We start from the raw sequence: 17,493 nt of genomic DNA on the forward strand, positions 1-17,493 counted from the left end.
CATAGTTCATTTAGCAAATTGGTGAAGATTAAAAATGCCACAGTAACCAATGCTGAAGAAACTGCAGTGAGATGAAACCTTTCACTTTCTGTGTCCAGTTGTGTCAATTTTGTTACTGCACCATAACCATTTCACACAGTGCACATTAAAAGTCTGTTAATGTTGATGCTTATGCTTCTAGCAATTTGCCATATATATATATCATATATGTGCGTGTATGTAGTTATATATTTATATTTAGTTATACATATATGCATAATTATAGCTAAAAGGATGTAGTGTTAATAGTAACACAAAACTGAAAACAACCTGTTTATTAAAAATGGGTCCTGGGCCAGGCACGGTGGCTCAGCCTGTAATTCTAGCACTTTGAGAGACTGAGGCAGATGGATCATTTGAGTCCAGGAGTTCGAGACCAGTCTGGGCAACATGGTGAAACCCCATCTCCACCAAGCAAACAAACAAACAAAAAACCACACACAAAAATCAGCCAGCATGATGGCGTGCACCTGTAGTCCCAGCTCCTCGGAGGTCAAGACTGCAGTGAGCCATGGTCATGCCACCGCACTCCAGCCTGGGTGACAGAATGCAACCCTGTCTCAAGAAAAATAAGACTCTGGTTAGGTAAATTGTGGTGGTCATGTATGATGCAATATTAATTTTTTTGAAAAATAATTTTATAATGACATGAGAAAACACATCAGGGTCATAGTAAATATTCAAGAAATATTGGTTGAATGAGTACATATGTGCACATGCATGCATAGAACAAGAATGTGTAGATAACACTAAAATGCTTTACCTACATATAGGATTATAGCTGATTTCAAAATTTATTCTTTTCGATTGTATGTTTCACCTACCTTTCTTTAATGAACATATATTACTTTCATTTTAAGAAAAATGCACATCACTTTTAAACCATAAATATCGATTTAGTAGTCTTTATATATTATTTACCTTTTTTGTTGTTGTTGTTTTTTGAGATGGTGTCTCGCTCTTTTGCCCAGTCTGGAGTACAGTGGCATGATCTCAGCTCACTATAATCTCCACTTCCTGGACTGAAGCGATTTTCCCACCTCAGCCTCAAAAATAGCTCAGACTGAAGGCGCATACCACCACTCTCAGCTAACTTTTTTGTATTTTACTGAGTTTTGCCATGTTGCCTAGGCTGGTCTCGAATTCCTGTGCTCAAGGGCTCTGCTCAACTTACCAAAATGTTAAGATTACAGGTGTGAGCCCCACGACCGGCCATATTATTTCTAATGAGAGCATTTTCTATATACATGGATTACTATTTCAACTTAGAATCTAAGGTTTTTGTTTTTTTTTTGAGATGTAGTCTCGTACTGTTGCCCAGGCTGGAGTGCAGTGGCACAATCTTGGCTCACTGCAAGCTCCGCCTCCCGGGTTCATGCCATTCTCCTGCCTCAGCCTCCTGAGTAGCTGGGACTACAGGTGCCCGCCACCATGCCCAGCTAATTTTTTGTATTTTTAGTAGAGAGACGGGGTTTCACCATGTTAACCAGGATGGTCTCCATCTCCTGACCACGTGATCTGCCCACCTCGGCCTCTCAACGTGCTGGGATTACAGGGTGAGCCACCGTGCCCGTCCCTAATTTTTTAATTAGAAAAAATCTAGAGGAACAAAATGTTTTTTGAAAATTTCAGTATATTGAAACTCAAGTCTACATGGCAGAATAATATGCTGTAACAGTGACAACAAGTTTATCCAATATTTGCTCAGAAAATCCCCATGGTAAGTTGGGGGACACACTGTTTCCGGAGACAGCGGGCTTTTGGGTTGATCTGCCTCCCTTAGTTGGGTAGTTCTTCCTGTCGTATCAACTTTTGCCTTAATTTGAATTCACTGGGTTCCCCTGTCGCTGAGAACAATACTCTAGATTTGGGATTTTTAGAATACTTTGAAAATAAATTCAGGATCCTTTATAATAGACATCATCCCTTATTGTGATATTCACCTTTTGAAAAGTCAAAGCCTTCTACCACTCTTCTAGTGTTTTTGTAGTCACTTTTTCCTTTATTAATGAAGCAGTTATCTCGTGTGCATAATTCATATCCCTGAATTTACAGATATATTTACAGTGGGATTTTTTTAAGGCTCTGCATTTCCACCTTTTCCCCACACTTTTATAACCAAATGCCTTAATTTGAAGACATGATTATTGTAATGAAAGGATGCAGAGGATGAAGCAAATTATTAAAATAAAGATAAATACATTTAATAGCTTATTCAAATGAACTCACCTATTGACTCTAAAGGAACTCCCTTTACAAAATGAATTCTGTGTTCTCCTATTGTTCAGCACACCTCAGATGGTGAGGTTTCAATAAGTGAGTTTTAGTACCTGAACATTTTTCTATTTTTAAACTTTGTACTGATATCAAAATTCATAGACAAATATTTAAATTTTAGGAAAAATATAACTTTTCAACAGCAAGAAAAATGTGTGTTTTTTTTTTAAAGAAAATGTGTACATTGACTAGCTATTTTAGAGAGGAATGACAGAAATTTAATAGAACTCAATGTGTTGATTGACTCTTAAATAGCAAATACCAAGATATCTATCTAATGCCATTGGAATACAGAAGAATAGGCTAAACTGGACAGAAACGGAAGCTCAAAGCAAAGGTTAACCTTTTAAAAACCCTTGTCATATCTTTATCCCCTCATCTCTCCCTTATGTTTTAAGAGTATTGTTATTTAAAAGTAAAAGAAAAAAAAAGTCATGTCAGTGTACTTAAATTACATTAAAAATCAAGCCTGAAGACTATTTATGAGGCACAAATAATCCAACTATTATTTCTGGTGCAAAAAGTTTTTGGAATAACATCATTTGCCCAGAAGCTGTTTTCCAACCTAATAACTCTTGGAATTATGATCTAAATTTCTAGAAGATTAAGACTGCATAACTACTAGAAAGTACAAGTGTGCAGGAATGCCAGCAGAGGATAAATCTGATTTGAAATTTCTTTGAGGAACTTCTAGTTTGAAACAGCAGCCCTGTGAAAGTCGAAATGCTAAATAGACAAATATTGCTCAGCACATTTATTTTAGTTACATATATACTGAGTACTTGCATAGCAATCTCCGAGATGTTCATTACCTAAGATTTTATTCTATTTTCTTGATTTTAATGATATGCTTAGGTTATCTTTGAACAAAATACTCAAAATGTACAGAAACAAAGATTAATATATTCTGTATTGTTTCATCTTCCTTTTAGTAATTTCTTGTTGTTTATTTATTATTTATTTATTTATTTTTGAGACGGAGTCTCGCTCTGTCTCCCAGGCTGGAGTGCAGTGGCGCGATCTCAGCTCACTGCAAGCTCTGCCTCCTGGGTTCACGCCATTCTCCTGCCTCAGCCTCCCGAGTAGCTGGGACTACAGGCGCCCACCACCACGCCTGGCTAATTTTTTGTGTTTTTAGTAGAGATGGGGTTTCACTGTGTTAGCCAGGATGGTATCGATCTCATGATGTCATGATCCGTCCACCTCGGCCTCCCAAAGTGATGGGATTACAGGCGTGAGCCACCACAACTGACCTAGTAATTTCTTTCGTTTTTTTTTTTCTTGTTTTTTTTTTTTTTGAGATGGAGTCTTGCTCTGTCACCCAGGCTGGAGTACAGTGGCGCAATCTTGGCTCACTGCAACCTCTGCCTCCTGGTTCAAGCAGTTCTCCTGCCTCAGCCTCTTGAGTAGCTGGGATTACAGGCACCTGCCATCATGCCCGGCTAATTTTTGTACTTTTTTTTTTGTAGAGATGAGGTTTCATCGTGTTGGCCAGTCTGGTCTCGAACTCCTGACCTCAGGTAATCTGCCCACCTCAGCCTCCCAAAGTGCTAGGATTACAGGCATGAGCCACCGCGCCCAGCCCAGTAATTTCTTTATGAGACATTTTGGAGGCAATGTATGTTGCACTCCCAGTCTACTGATGGTAATCCCATTTCAGATATGCCTACTACCTATCCTCTCTAGTCTTTTGTCAGAAGTTGTGTCAAAAGTTGGATGGAAAAGGAGGCAGAAAACGGGTTGTTGCAAAGGACACAAGAATAAGGAAAATGGGACCTTTGTCTTCAAAAATGTTAGAGTCCTGAGGTGGAGCTGGAGGTGAGAGAGGAGAAAATGCATCAGTCCCTCCAGTGAAAGGAAGAATGCAAAGGTTAATAGCTCACTTCTGAGCTCTTTGCATCCAGAAGCTGTCCCTATTAGGAATGCCAGTTGTCTCAAGATGGGGTCACCTTGCTATGAGTATAATTGTGGGCATTTGGTTTAATGTTTGCCCATGTAGATTATCTGAATTATTTGTCAATGGTGACAAACAATATTTAGGAAAAGTGGTTTGAGGGATATGTGTTTTTTTTTGGAGGTATTTTGAAATCTACCTCTAAACTAAGGCAGAGATGCAAGGAGATGTATCTTTGAATGCCTTCTAATGACCTCAAGTAAGTGGTTTCTAAGACCTATGCTTTAGTATGGTGTCACTGTCATTGATTGAGGGCTACTGTAAGAACGAGTCCCATAAAACTCATTATGCCCATCAAGAATTGCATTGCAGAAATGTTTCATTGCAACCTACAGTTTGTAGTCTCTGAGACTCCTTGGGAGAAATTTCTGACTCCACTTACATGTTATGTTGCCCCTGAGCAGTAGTCTATTTTTATCTAATGATGCGTGTGAATTGTATACCTAATCAGTACTCTTTTTTGCCATTCATTACTAAAATGGTGCCAAATTTGAAGTCTCCGTAGCCAAAGATATAAATATTTATGGAATATATTTACCTCAATACAACCTCTCATTTTTATTTTCACGATCTCATATGCTTTTAAAATTGATATATTTTGGTATATTTCATATATCAGAAATATAAGAGGTTTCACAGGCTAGGGATGGAGGAAGAAGAGGCTATGGAGTAGAAGTGGAAATCCAAAAAGGCAAAGCTAAGACAATGGTATTTGAGTGGGGCCTTGAATGGTGGAAGTGAGCAGAGAACTGAGACAGGATGTGCAAAGGTGCAGAGCCAGAAAAAACTGTGTAGTTCAGTATGGCTCAGAAATATTAAGGCAGTAGTGACGCATAAGTCTGTCAATTTCAGGTTATTAAATTCAACCTGCTAATCTTGTCTAATTTGGTGAATAGTGAGATGCCATTGATTTTTTTTTTTTTTTTCCTTTAGGGGAAGTGTCAATATTCAGCATACGCTGTGTTTATGTCCTCAAAGATTTTTCTGGTGTGTGGTGTGGTGTGGCTTTGGGGTGGGTATGTGGGAGTGGATTTTGGAATTCAAGAAGCCAAAAGTAAAATGTTACATAGGTTCCGCAATAGAAACTGTGTAAATGCCTTTAACAAGAGTGGGTGTTGGGAGCAATGGTAAATCCAAGTAAGGGAAATTCAGTGGAGTGATCCTTTGCTACAAAGTCCTTAATGGGCTCATATACTCCAAAACTGTTCAGGATGAGTCCATCAGCTACCTTTTCTGCTAAAAATTTTAGTCACATTGACTGAAGTACTACGAAGGGTAAATAATGAAAGTATGAAAAGAGAGTTTTAAAATGTGCTTTTGCTGTAGATATACAGTTTTTTCCTCTAAAATTTAGCATTTCCTATTATTTCACATTCTGCATGTAAAATCTCAATGACAAGGATATAGTTAGCAGATATTAAACACTCATAAGCATTTTATAAATATTTTACATGTTTGAACTCATTGAGCCCTCAAAACAAACCTATAAGAATTAATATTATTATCATCATCTTGGTTTTATTTTGGGAATCTGAGGCATGCACAAATTAAAATGCGCTTGTCCAAGCTTACACAAGTAGAATTAAACGAACCAACCAGGATGTGAGTCTAGATAATCTTACTGCAAAGCTCACACTCTTAATAGTATAGTGCTTCATCAACCCAACTTTGAGAAATTATTACCTAAATTTCATTTTTTTTTCCAATGACTAAAAGTATGGATTTCTTATTAACTGGTAAGATTGATTGTTAATCACTTAGAATTTCAGCACTTTAGAATAAGAAGAGAGCTAAGAGGCATGTGATCCAACTTCTCATTCCTTGCAGAAAACCTCTTCACAACATTATGATAGATGACTTCTCTTCATCATAAGTACTTTAAGAAAAAAAAATCACTAGTTAAGGAAGTCCATTCCACTTTGCAGGAGCTCTGTTAGAAAAGTAACCACCCTAAATCATCTCTCTTCCCCTGTACTATACTCATTAAACATCAATTAAGATGTATTGGTTAGCAATAGGTATATTGTAATAATAATGATCGCTAACATTTATTACATGCTCGCTGTGTGCTGAGCACTTTTCTAAATGTTTTTCTATGGATTAACTCTTTTTGGTTTTTTTTTTTTTTTGAGACGGAGTCTCGCTCTGTCGCCCAGGCTGGAGTGCATTGGCGATCTCAGCTCACTGCAAGCTCCGCCTCCCGGGTTCACGCCATTCTCCTGCCTCAGCCTCCCGAGTAACTGGGACTACAGGTGCCCACCACCTCTCCCGGCTAGTTTTTTGTATTTTTTTTTTAGTAGAGACGGCGTTTCACCGTGTTAGCCAGGATGGTCTCGATCTCCTGACCTCGTGATCCGCCCGTCTCGGCCTCCCAAAGTGCTGGGATTACAGGCTTGAGCCACCGCGCCCGGCCGGATTAACTCTTTTAGTCATCGTAACAATCCTATGATATGGCTACTAAGTTAGAGGAAGATGGAGTAATTTACCTAAGGCCACTTTGTTGGTAGTGGAAACGAGATCTCTATTCCCATATAACTCAGTCCTAAACTCCAGTGTCTCCTGATTAACAGGACAGCCATCATGCTCCTTCTCAGTAAATCCGTGAAAACAATGCTTCATCATGCTCTTCTCCAGTGTGTCTCTTTTCCACAGATACAGCTTTTATTCTGTTACTTCTTCTTCACTCCCTCTCATACCATCGCCATCCACTCCTCTCATACCGTTCCCATCTTACCCTTTGACTTAGTGAGGAAGGCCTTTTAAGCTTATCTTCCCAAGAAATGTTTATTTCTGCATCTCTGTCTTTGTGCTTGTAATTCTATTTGGAATTTTTTTCTTTACTCTTATTACCACTTCTTAATATCGAATTCGTCTTTCAAAGTCAAATCCAACACCAAACTTCTTCAAAATGACTTCTCTGTGAATAACGAAATAAAGTTCCTCTCCCTTGCTAAAGTATTTTACATGTTTGAACTCATTTTTTGGAATTACGGAATTTAAAATATACACAATGACACTAACAGTATTTAGGCTGTTTCAACGTCCCACCGACTATAGAAATTCTTTTATTTTGTTCTTTTTTTTTTTTTTTTTTTTTTTTTTTGAGACGGAGTCTCGCTCTGTCGCCCAGGCTGGAGTGCAGTGGCCGGATCTCAGCTCACTGCAAACTCTGCCTCCCGGGTTTAAGCCATTCTCCTGCCTCAGCCTCCTGAGTAGCTGGGACTACAGGCACCCGCCACCTCGCCCGGCTAGTTTTTTTGTATTTTTAGTAGAAACGGGGTTTCACTGTGTTAGCCAGGATGGTCTCGATCTCCTGACCTCGTGATCCACCCGTCTCGGCCTCCCAAAGTGCTGGGATTACAGGCTTGAGCCACCGCGCCCGGCCTTATTTTGTTCTTTTATAGATCATCACCCAACTTGAATGTTTTAGTAGTGGGTATTCATTACTTATCAAGCCAGCCTGATGTATTGTTGGACACATATAATACTTAGAAAAGTTTTCCTTTTAATAAGTCAAAATTTTCTTCCTTGTAACTGCTTGTTATTGATCTTAGCTGTTTCATTTAATCTATTTCATTGATCATATTACGTTTAGCATTTTGTAGTGTGTTAATTGTATGGTTCTCAAAATTTGGTCTTCAGTAACTTTGAAAATGCCTTGTACTTAGGAATCACAGTTTATGTTTTTCTATTTCCCTCTGTACCTTACATACTTAGCACAGTCTACATATGCAATAAATACGCAGTAAACAATGCATTGAACTATGTTAATAGCTCAATGTGCATGTGTATGTAAATATATACACACAATGTATAAACATGTTTTTCTTAGTTTAGCCTAATATTTACACACAATAACAGTGCCCGAGAATAGCTAGTCTACAACATTTGCAAAACTCATGTGCGCACTCTCGCTTGCTTGCTCGCTCTCTCGCTCGCTCTCTCTCACTTGTGCTCCCCAACACTGTTCCACATTGAATATATAGAATGCCAGGTTCCTAAGATGTTCAACACATTTTTAACATACTTTTATGACAAACATTACTTTTGCACCAACCTAAAGGTACATTAATCTATTTTGCTCTGTAGGAAACACCACCAGAAATCTAGGTACATTACCTATTGAATGGCAACCTAAAAAGATAGTGTCTTCCATCCTGGAGAGGTGGCCTAGAAGAGTGGTTAAGAATGGAGCCTTTGGGCTCACCAGAGCTTGACTGCCGTTGTCTAACGGTGCGATCATGGACAACTTCTGTAACTACTTGTTGCTTAGTTTTTCCATCTCTAAAATTGAGATAATAGTACCTATTTCACAGAGATTTGGACATTAAATGAATTAATGTATATAAAGTACATAGAGTACATATCTGGACTTCAGTATATGTTATTATTGCTAAAAAGCACTCACCTAGTATCTGAAAAAATCTTGTAGCTAAGATAATACAGGAAATAGCTCTAATGATTCCTAGTGATCAAGTTTACTTTAGTTTATTTTCCACAACTCCATAGACCTTAATATTCTTCAAGAGAAATTCTTATGATGTTTGCTTTTTACTGGAACAGCTAGATCAAGAAGCTTTTCTACCGGAGGGATTTCTAACAAATAACAGGTAACTTTCTAACAAATAACAGGTAACTTTTTAATATTATCAAGAGGGTTGTTATTAGAAAATGACTAACAGAATTTAATTTTATTAGCCAATGGTGATAAGTAATAATGACATTTTATAATACTTAACAGTTTTCAAGTGCTTTCTTTATGCATGATGTCATTTAAAATGATAACAGTAATTCCCATTTTTAATTACTGCTCAAAGGTAAACCATGTAGCTCACTTTTTTGTTTGTTTGTTTGTTTGTTTGTTTGTTTGTTTTGTTTTAATCAGGTGAGACTAGCTAAATTCAGGGAATGTTTAAGGGCCATGGGTCCAAAGCCAAATATGGCTTAGTTCTCAAGTTCTCAGAATAGATGTTTTTGTATTTTTTGTTTGTTTTTTGTTTGTTTTTGACAGAGTCTTGCTCTGTTACCAGGCTGGAGTACGGTGGCGTGATCTCAGCTCACTGCAGCCTCCGCCTCCCGGGTTCAAGCGATTCTCCTGCCTCAGCTTCCCGAGTAGCTGGGACTACAGGTGCCTGCCACCATGCCTGGCTGATTTTTTTGTATTTTAGTAGAGACAGGATTTCACCATGTTAGCCAGGATGGTCTCGATTTCCCGACCTCGTGAACCACCTGCCTCAGCCTCCCAAAGTGCTGGGATTACAGGCGTGAGCCATGGTGCCCAACCGGAATAGGGGTTTTAAAAGAAAATAAAACCATGTTGTCAGAGGTGCTAGTTGTACAATTAAAAGCACCATCAACTGGATTCTTCTGTGGGAGACTAGAAAAAGGTTTAAATAAAAACTGGAGCTTTGGTTGGATGTGGTGACTCATGCCGGTAATCCCAGCATTTTGGGAGGCCAGGGTGGGCAGATCACAAGGTCAAGAGTTCGAGACCATCCTGACCAATATGGTGAAACCCTAACTCTACTAAAAATACAAAAATTAGCCAGTCGTGGTGGTGTGTGCCTGTAATCCCAGCTACTTAGGAGGCCGCGGTAGGAGAATTGCTTGAACCTGGCCTGGGAGGCAGAGGTTGAAGTGAGCCAAGACTGCACCACTGCACTCCAGCCTGGGCGACAGAGCGAGATTCCATCTCAGCAAAAAACAAAACAAAACAAACAAAAAACTAGAGCTTCTAAAATGTTTGTGACTTACAGAAATCAGAAAGGAACAATTTTGTGCATAATATATGCATATTTGTGTATGCATCTATATGTTGTACATGTAGATGTATATAACAAATGTGGGATGATATTATTTCTGAAAAATTTGTTTCTTCCAAAATAGAAAACATACAATCAAATGAGAAAATCGTTAAAAATTGAGTGGTGTTAATTAGGAAATTCTGTTTTTTCCTAAGATCCTTCTCTGACTTTTCATTCAACTTAAATACCCTTCTTTACAGGAAAGAAACATTTAAAACATGGTTCCATTTATTAGGTGTCTGGCCATGACTTTCTGCACCCAGAAACCAAAGCGGGCCACCCAAACCTGTGAAAGCACTTTCCCTTCTATTCACACTTCCAAAGGGTTAACTCAGAAGTGCTCTATTGTATTCCTGATGGTTTTCTCCGCAGAAAGCCCAGTGGGCTCTTTCAAGAGGCTCTAAACAATGGGCTCAGTGAGGCTGTTCTGTCTAATTACTCAAAGACAGGGATGCTAAAGAGGAATTAATGACAGTTGACAAGTGCAATTAATAATTATAGCAAAGCCGGGAGTCATGCAGCAGGCAGATGACAATAACGGGGTAACTGTACATGGCAGTTTTCATCGGTTTATGCTCTGTGTGTGTATTTAAAGTGAGAGGCTTTGTGCAGGATGGACCATACTTCATGCTGACAGGGGAGAAACTATAATTCTGCAACTCTAATGGATAGTCAGTCAGTCATTCCCCACCCACCCTGCCCCTCTTCTCTCTCTCTCTGTCCCCCTCCCTCATTTTCAGCTCTTCCAATTTGGTGAAAGAAAGGTAGTGTAACTTAAAACTTAATAGAAAAGAGCTACAGTTAGCTTTCCCTATCAGCTGGTGACAAAGCTGCTTAAAATTCCTGTTGGGCAACTGGAAGGAGAAGGGCCCGGGAAAAGGCGGTCGCAGAAGTGGGATTTCCATATCAAAGGGCGAGCCTTTGGCTCTGAATGGTAATTAAAGTACCCCAATTTCATCTTCGTGGTCAAGCCCTGAAAGGAGAAAAAATTAGAGAACGAATTTTTCAGTCCCTTCAGACTACAGAATGGAAAGCCATAAATTAAATGAAAGTTGAGCTAAAAGGTGTCTAACACTTCAATCTTTGCATCTAATGGAATCTATGATATTTCTCAAGCATTTATTCTGTTCACATTTTCCTTCTGCACTGATTATGAAAGATATAATGTCTGCTTACATTTATCGGCCACACATCTCGGGCTTCCCAAGTTTGCATAGCTTATCAGTTTTCATTACACTGCTTTGGCAGCTCAGTCATTGGGGAAGGTTTGCACACTTTGAGCAAACTAACCTGTTTTAAAAATTCCTTCTTTAGGTAACCAAGAAAACATTAACCAACTTGTTCAGTTTTTGATATATGTTGGTATGACTTAACAACTTGTGGTTTAAAATGCCGCAGATTTCACTTTTATTTGCTATTAATTGAGCCTCTTTTATTGATTGCTGGAGCCATTTTACTGTCTTCTCTCCAACACTCCCCATTTCAAAAGTCACGGCTTTATGAAATAATGATTTTAAATTGAAGTATGGAACTTATAAGCAGTTTCAAATTCGTTAAAGAAGAATGCCACTTATGTTCCGGGAAAGAAGGACTTAGAAATCTTATTTCATTTTTTGGATGAGTAGTTAAACTTGGACCTACCTCTCTATTCATTAAAGATCACAGAGCATTTTCTTCCGAGTCGAGAAGCCTGGCCAAACTCCAATGCAGATAATTACATTCCACCTACCTAATTCCCTAGCTGCTTTAATTGGAAACAATTCCACTTTACTCTCTATTCCCGTTATTTCTTGTCCTTAAACTGCTTTGTAGTTTGTCAAGCATCTTTCACAAACTGTCATATCTCTTACACCCTCAAAGTACTGTTTTGGAATTGGGGTAAGATAAATTATACAGCTATAGAGTAGTGCTTAAAGGTTTACTAAAAACATGCAAACCATGCAACTACGACAGTGAATTTCAGCCTACCTTCTCAGTGATGTTGGACCCAATATTTCTGATAAGGGGAAAGCTGTTTTCCTAAGAATTAATCCATATATTGTCAAAAGGCAATATTGCCACTTATGGGGCAACATTTGCTTCTTGGAGACAGCAAAAGCTTATTCTTTTTGTGTAGACAGCAAAGATATATATACATACACAGTATACCTAGTGCATTAACATTTCATATTTGAGCGATTAGGCAAAACTATTTAAAATGGCTCATTGGGGAAGATGATAGTGAAAAACTGGAGAAATACTGATTTAGGCTTTTACCTACCCTTGATTTATCGATGGTTCAGGAGAGGAAGAGGGCAGTACCATTCTTTTTGCATTGCTTTCTTTTCTTGTTTCTCTTCATTTATTATTGAAGTCTGTGGTATATTAATAGTTGAAGAGCCACTATGATCTCCTCTTCTGTTTCTTACCTCTTCTTTAGGAATAAAGTGGGTGGATCAACACAGTACAATTATGAATGATGGAGACACTAGAAGCCGACACTAATCCAAGTTCTTAAAAGACTTCTAGAAAGAAGAATATCAAATTAAAGACCAAATGAGAAAGATCATAAGTAACATTACAATATATTAAACACTGTCTTTGAATTATCATTGAAAAAGTCATAGGAAATATATATATATATAAAACTAACCCAAAGAAAAAAGGATATGGACAGTCCCAACTTATAATAATTCAACTTAAAATTTTTCTACTTGATAACCCAAGTGATACATATTCAATAGAAACTGTACTTCAAGTACCCATACAACCTTCTGTTCTTTACTTTCAGTACAATTTTCAATAAATTACATTAAACATTCAGCACTTTATTATAAAAGACTTTGTATTAGATGATTTTTTTCCCAACTGTAGGCTAATATAGGTGTTCGGAGAATGGTTAAGGAAGGTGAGGCTAAGCTATGGTGTTTGGTAGATTAGGTGTATTAGATGTATTTTTGACTATTTTTTACAACTTACGATGGGTTTGTGAGGACATAACCCCCTCACAAATCAAGGAGCATCTATACTAATGGATTGCAATACTGATACATTTTCTAACTTGCCCTTCCTGTGACCACCAAGAGAGTATATTGACTCTGGGATATCAGAGAACAGTTCAGAATATTTTAAAATTATGTCCCGATGAGGCCCATAATCCATCTAGTTCAGTATTGTGCAGTAGTACTAAGAATATGTTCTCTGAATGCATTGTTACCTTGTAGATCAAACAGAAAATTTTGACAACACCCAAACTGTAGCTTTGGAAGCAATGGATGATGATGAGATGATGATGATGATGGTCATTACTTATGTGGCACTCACTATGAGTCAGGAACTGTTCTAAGCACTTACAGTAATTCATTTACTACTTCCCAAAACAGAGAGGTACTTACTATTACCATCATCTCCATTTTTATAGATGAGGAAATTCAGACACAGATAGTTAAGTAACTTGCCCAAGAATTATTTTGGAACTGAAGGATTACAAGAGCATATTGTCTATAAAGCCTTATTAAGACTTTAGAATTCTCTCATTTTCACTTCCATTGCCTTAAGAAGAGTTAAATGCCGTAGTAAATAACAGGAAGCCTAACGCCATCCTTTCACAGGAAATTTGGGGTTTTCAAGGTTTTATGAGATGGTCTTTTCCATTTTGCCTTCAAAAGACAGAATGTCTTAAAATTTTCACTTTACAATGTGCGCCACATTCCTTCTGCATGATAACCCGTTAAATTATATTGAGACTTAGACAATTAGTATCTTAAAATATATTTATATGGGGGTTTCCCACACCTCTTACAAATAGTAACTGTGCTCTTGCTTTTCTTTCGTTTTGCCTTTTCCATCTTTGCTTTAAAGACAGTGAAAAATATAAATGACTTGAGGGTACTTCCAAAGAGGAATAAAAATCAATGGTGTCTTTTCTACTATTTCTAGTTTCGGATTTTCTAGATTCGTTTTTATTTTCTAGATAAGATCCTATGTTGTATATATGTTGGTATCAATGATTAATCAATAAAAGTTGAATCTTAGATCCCTTTCAAATTATCTGGAAACTTACAGGAAAAAGAATTAAAAAAAAATGTGCACGTGCTTCTCTGATGATTTTTATCAGGAGCTGAACAAGAATTCTAGTATTAATCTTTCTCTCAAACAAAAGTTTATGTCTGAGCTGCTTGGCAGGAATACGCTTGCCTCCTTTCTCTTGGCTTTCTCTTTGTTCCCACTTTTTCCCTCTTTTCTTTTTTGTCTTTCTTTTCTTATCTCAGTGTTTCTGTATCTCTTGTTTCCTAGCTCAAGTGCATCATTTTCTGCTATTGTGCTTAAAAAACTTGGCTGCAGGGGCTCTGAAATGAATAAAAATGTAATCCTCACTGTGCCCATTGTACGCTCTCATTTGTTTTTGCTGTATCGATTTATCAGCAGAGGGAAATTACTTGCTGGAAGAGAGGATGCCAGTCAGAATGACATTTATTTCATAGTACAAGGAGGCTCTCCAGCGTGTTTCCATGTAACCTAGATATTGGAGCTGTAAAAGGGCTTGTAACAAGGTTTAGTGCTATGATTAGATCGTGTGGAGCACCTTGCTTTCATAACAACAGGCACTCTGCAGGAGCTGGGGCCTCGGGTTATGGTCAACCCTCTTTTTTTTTCTTTCTTTTTTTTTTTTTTTTAAGCATAGAGACAGAATTCAACAATTTCCTCCCCACCTAAACAGTTTCTATTCCAAAAGCCAAATCTTGCAGACTTACAAGAATAAAAGAGGCGTATTTTTAGATGCCTGAAGCTTTCATGACATCAAATTAAATGCAAAAATAGATGAAACACTTTCCTATTAATCCCCTTAACTTTTTTTTTGGCCTTTCCTCCTTTATTTTGGAGAAATTGTTCCATTTTAATTCACCAAAGCGAATCTTTTCATTCAGTGATTGTAAGTTACATGTGCTCAAGGCTACCAATTACCTGTGAAACCAAACACATTCTCTATGTAAAAACGAAGGCAAGTGAGGCAAATTGTGACAGCAATTGCTTTTGCTTAAATACTAGAGGTAAAATTTCATAGGTCTTTGCTATGATTCTTGTATGTCTGACATTTAGGAAATTAACTTGTTTCATTATGTTCCTAATTTTCCCGTAGAACTGATACAGTTGGGATGTATGTAAAAGACATTTTTTTCCTCTAAAGAATGAGAGGAAATGAGTCTGTTTTCTAAGGAATGTGCTCATTTGTGTGAGAGTACATAGGCGATGTCTTTCTTTTCCCACCATTTCTTCACTGTTGAGATTTGTTCATTTGGTAATGTTGGCAAAAGCAAAAATGATTAAGATTTGCAGAATGAAAAATATTAAACTTAGCAAATTTAACAAAAATCTGCACCTCTGTTGTTAGCAGGAATTTTTTTTTTTTTAATAGCTGGGTTTGTGATGTTGAGGTGTATTGGGCTGTGTGATTAAATATACTGCCTTATTAATATATTTTAAAAAATTCTGGTTGGGCATGGTAGCTCATGCATGTAATCCCAGCACTGTGGGAGGCTGAGGTGGGCAGATCGCCTGAGGTCAGGAGTTCAAGACCAGCCTGGCCAACATGGTGAAACTTCGTCTCTACTAAAAATACAAAAATTAGCTGGGCCTGGTGGCAGGCACCTGTAATCCCAGCTACTTGGGAGGCTGAGGCAGGAGAATCGCTTGAACCGAGGAGGCGGAGGTTGCAGTGAGCCAAGATCATGCCATTGCGTTCCAGCCTGGGCTACAAAAGTGAGACTTCATCTGATAAAAACACACACACACACATACAAAACCTGACCATCCTAGTTCAATAGAAGAAGGATGTCTCCTCAAAAGGGTCTGGAACTTTCACTCATATTTAGAGCTAGGGTATAATATAGACTGTCAGACCCTAAGAAATAAGGCAAATGGGACCTGTTTTGTTAAATGTAAAAAGTATTTCATTTTGGGAATTCAAGAAGGTCATCAAAACATTAACGGAGGAAATGAAGGAACTTCCTACCATGCTAAATCTTACCACTAAAATGTATTTTGAGACTCTAGTTGTTCAACCTTAACATACTTTTGGCAGTTAATTAGACAAATCCTAAAATTGAATCAAGTCTATAAACAATTAGGATAAGAATGAACCAAGTTAAATTCCTAAATACCAGGTTTATGAGAAAAATAATGAAGATCTGTTATTTATATAGAAGAAGTACAGTAATTATATAAATCTTAGTAGAAGTAAGTTTTTTTGTTAGTCTCAGCTGTCCAACTCAGCCTGTTGCCGCTACCCAAACGCTTCCCATATAGAATAACATAGTTGCCAACTTCAGGAAATTTGGTCTTGGATATTGGTCTTTACTATATAACTCAGATTTTAAGTTTAACTGAAAAAGATTATAGGAATTAAAGGGCAATGGACCTGGAATCTGACTTTTCACATTCTGTATGGGAGGGAGCTTCAGTATGAGAGACAGTATACAATATACAGAATTGTGGGCCTGCCTCTGTTAAGTGCCTTTCAATTAGAGTTGTTGAGAAAGTCTATGGGGAAGGTAGGGCGTTTAATTTTAACTTATTAGACCTTGGCATCTGTCTTCTGAATTGGAAGTCTATTTGGGTACCTTCAGCGATCTCTCTTAATGAACTTACTTTGTACCTTTGATTGAGTTAACACCATAAATTACGAGGCAGAATGTTTTAAAAGTTATATAAAAATAGAGTTTTGAAAAACTCAATTGTCCCCATTACTCTTTGTTGAGCTTTTTGATTTCCAAGATGTTTCAGAACTTCAAAGCGAAATGCTGTTGCCTTTAGATTTTTAACAAAATCCTACAATGGCTGAACCTTTCAGCAAATCTGTCAGCTTCTCTGTTCCAAGGACAACTGCAGTGTCATTTTCTCCTCCAGCTGGTATTAATGGAACACCAACCTTTTGACTTGTTTAGGCTGCGTCTCAAAAAGTGTCTGTCTCTTGCTGGGGTAATAAGGTTAGAATTCACTAGCTGCAAAGGGATTTGTGTACTGACTAAAACCCCTTCCATAAGACCTGCTTGGAATAGGTTGGCATAAATATAGCAATGATATAAAATGTGCTAGGTGGATAAATTATATTGAGGATGATTATGCTTCTTGAATTTATATTCCTTTTAAAAAATTTAAACAGAACAAAAAATTTACCTTCATAAAATTTTGGTTTATTGTAGTAGTAGCAACTCTTTTCTACTGTATTTCAAACCAGAGGTGATTTTGGGAATATGCAGTTTAGATGGATTTCTAGAATTTTACATCTTTGTGATATAACTATTGTTTCCTAACTATTATGATTTCTCTCATTCACTTACTATAATGGCAGTGCTTGGTGAGGTTCAGTGTGAAGATATGCCTACTTCACTGTCTTTAAAAGCAGGACTTTCTTGTGGTTTAAATATCATGATACTATTT

At 37.5% G+C, this 17,493-nt stretch overlaps 1 protein-coding gene across 19 annotated transcripts in view; it reads left to right on the forward strand.

Annotated features, from left to right (window-relative positions):
- LOC105492120 (SRY-box transcription factor 5) overlaps positions 1–17,493 on the forward strand; it is a 1,036,234-nt gene that overhangs the window by 295,513 nt on the left and 723,228 nt on the right. The gene's annotated exons all lie outside the window — the stretch shown is intronic.

Source organism: Macaca nemestrina, chromosome 10 (assembly GCF_043159975.1).
Source record: "Macaca nemestrina isolate mMacNem1 chromosome 10, mMacNem.hap1, whole genome shotgun sequence".
Classification (NCBI taxonomy): Eukaryota; Metazoa; Chordata; class Mammalia; order Primates; family Cercopithecidae; genus Macaca; species Macaca nemestrina.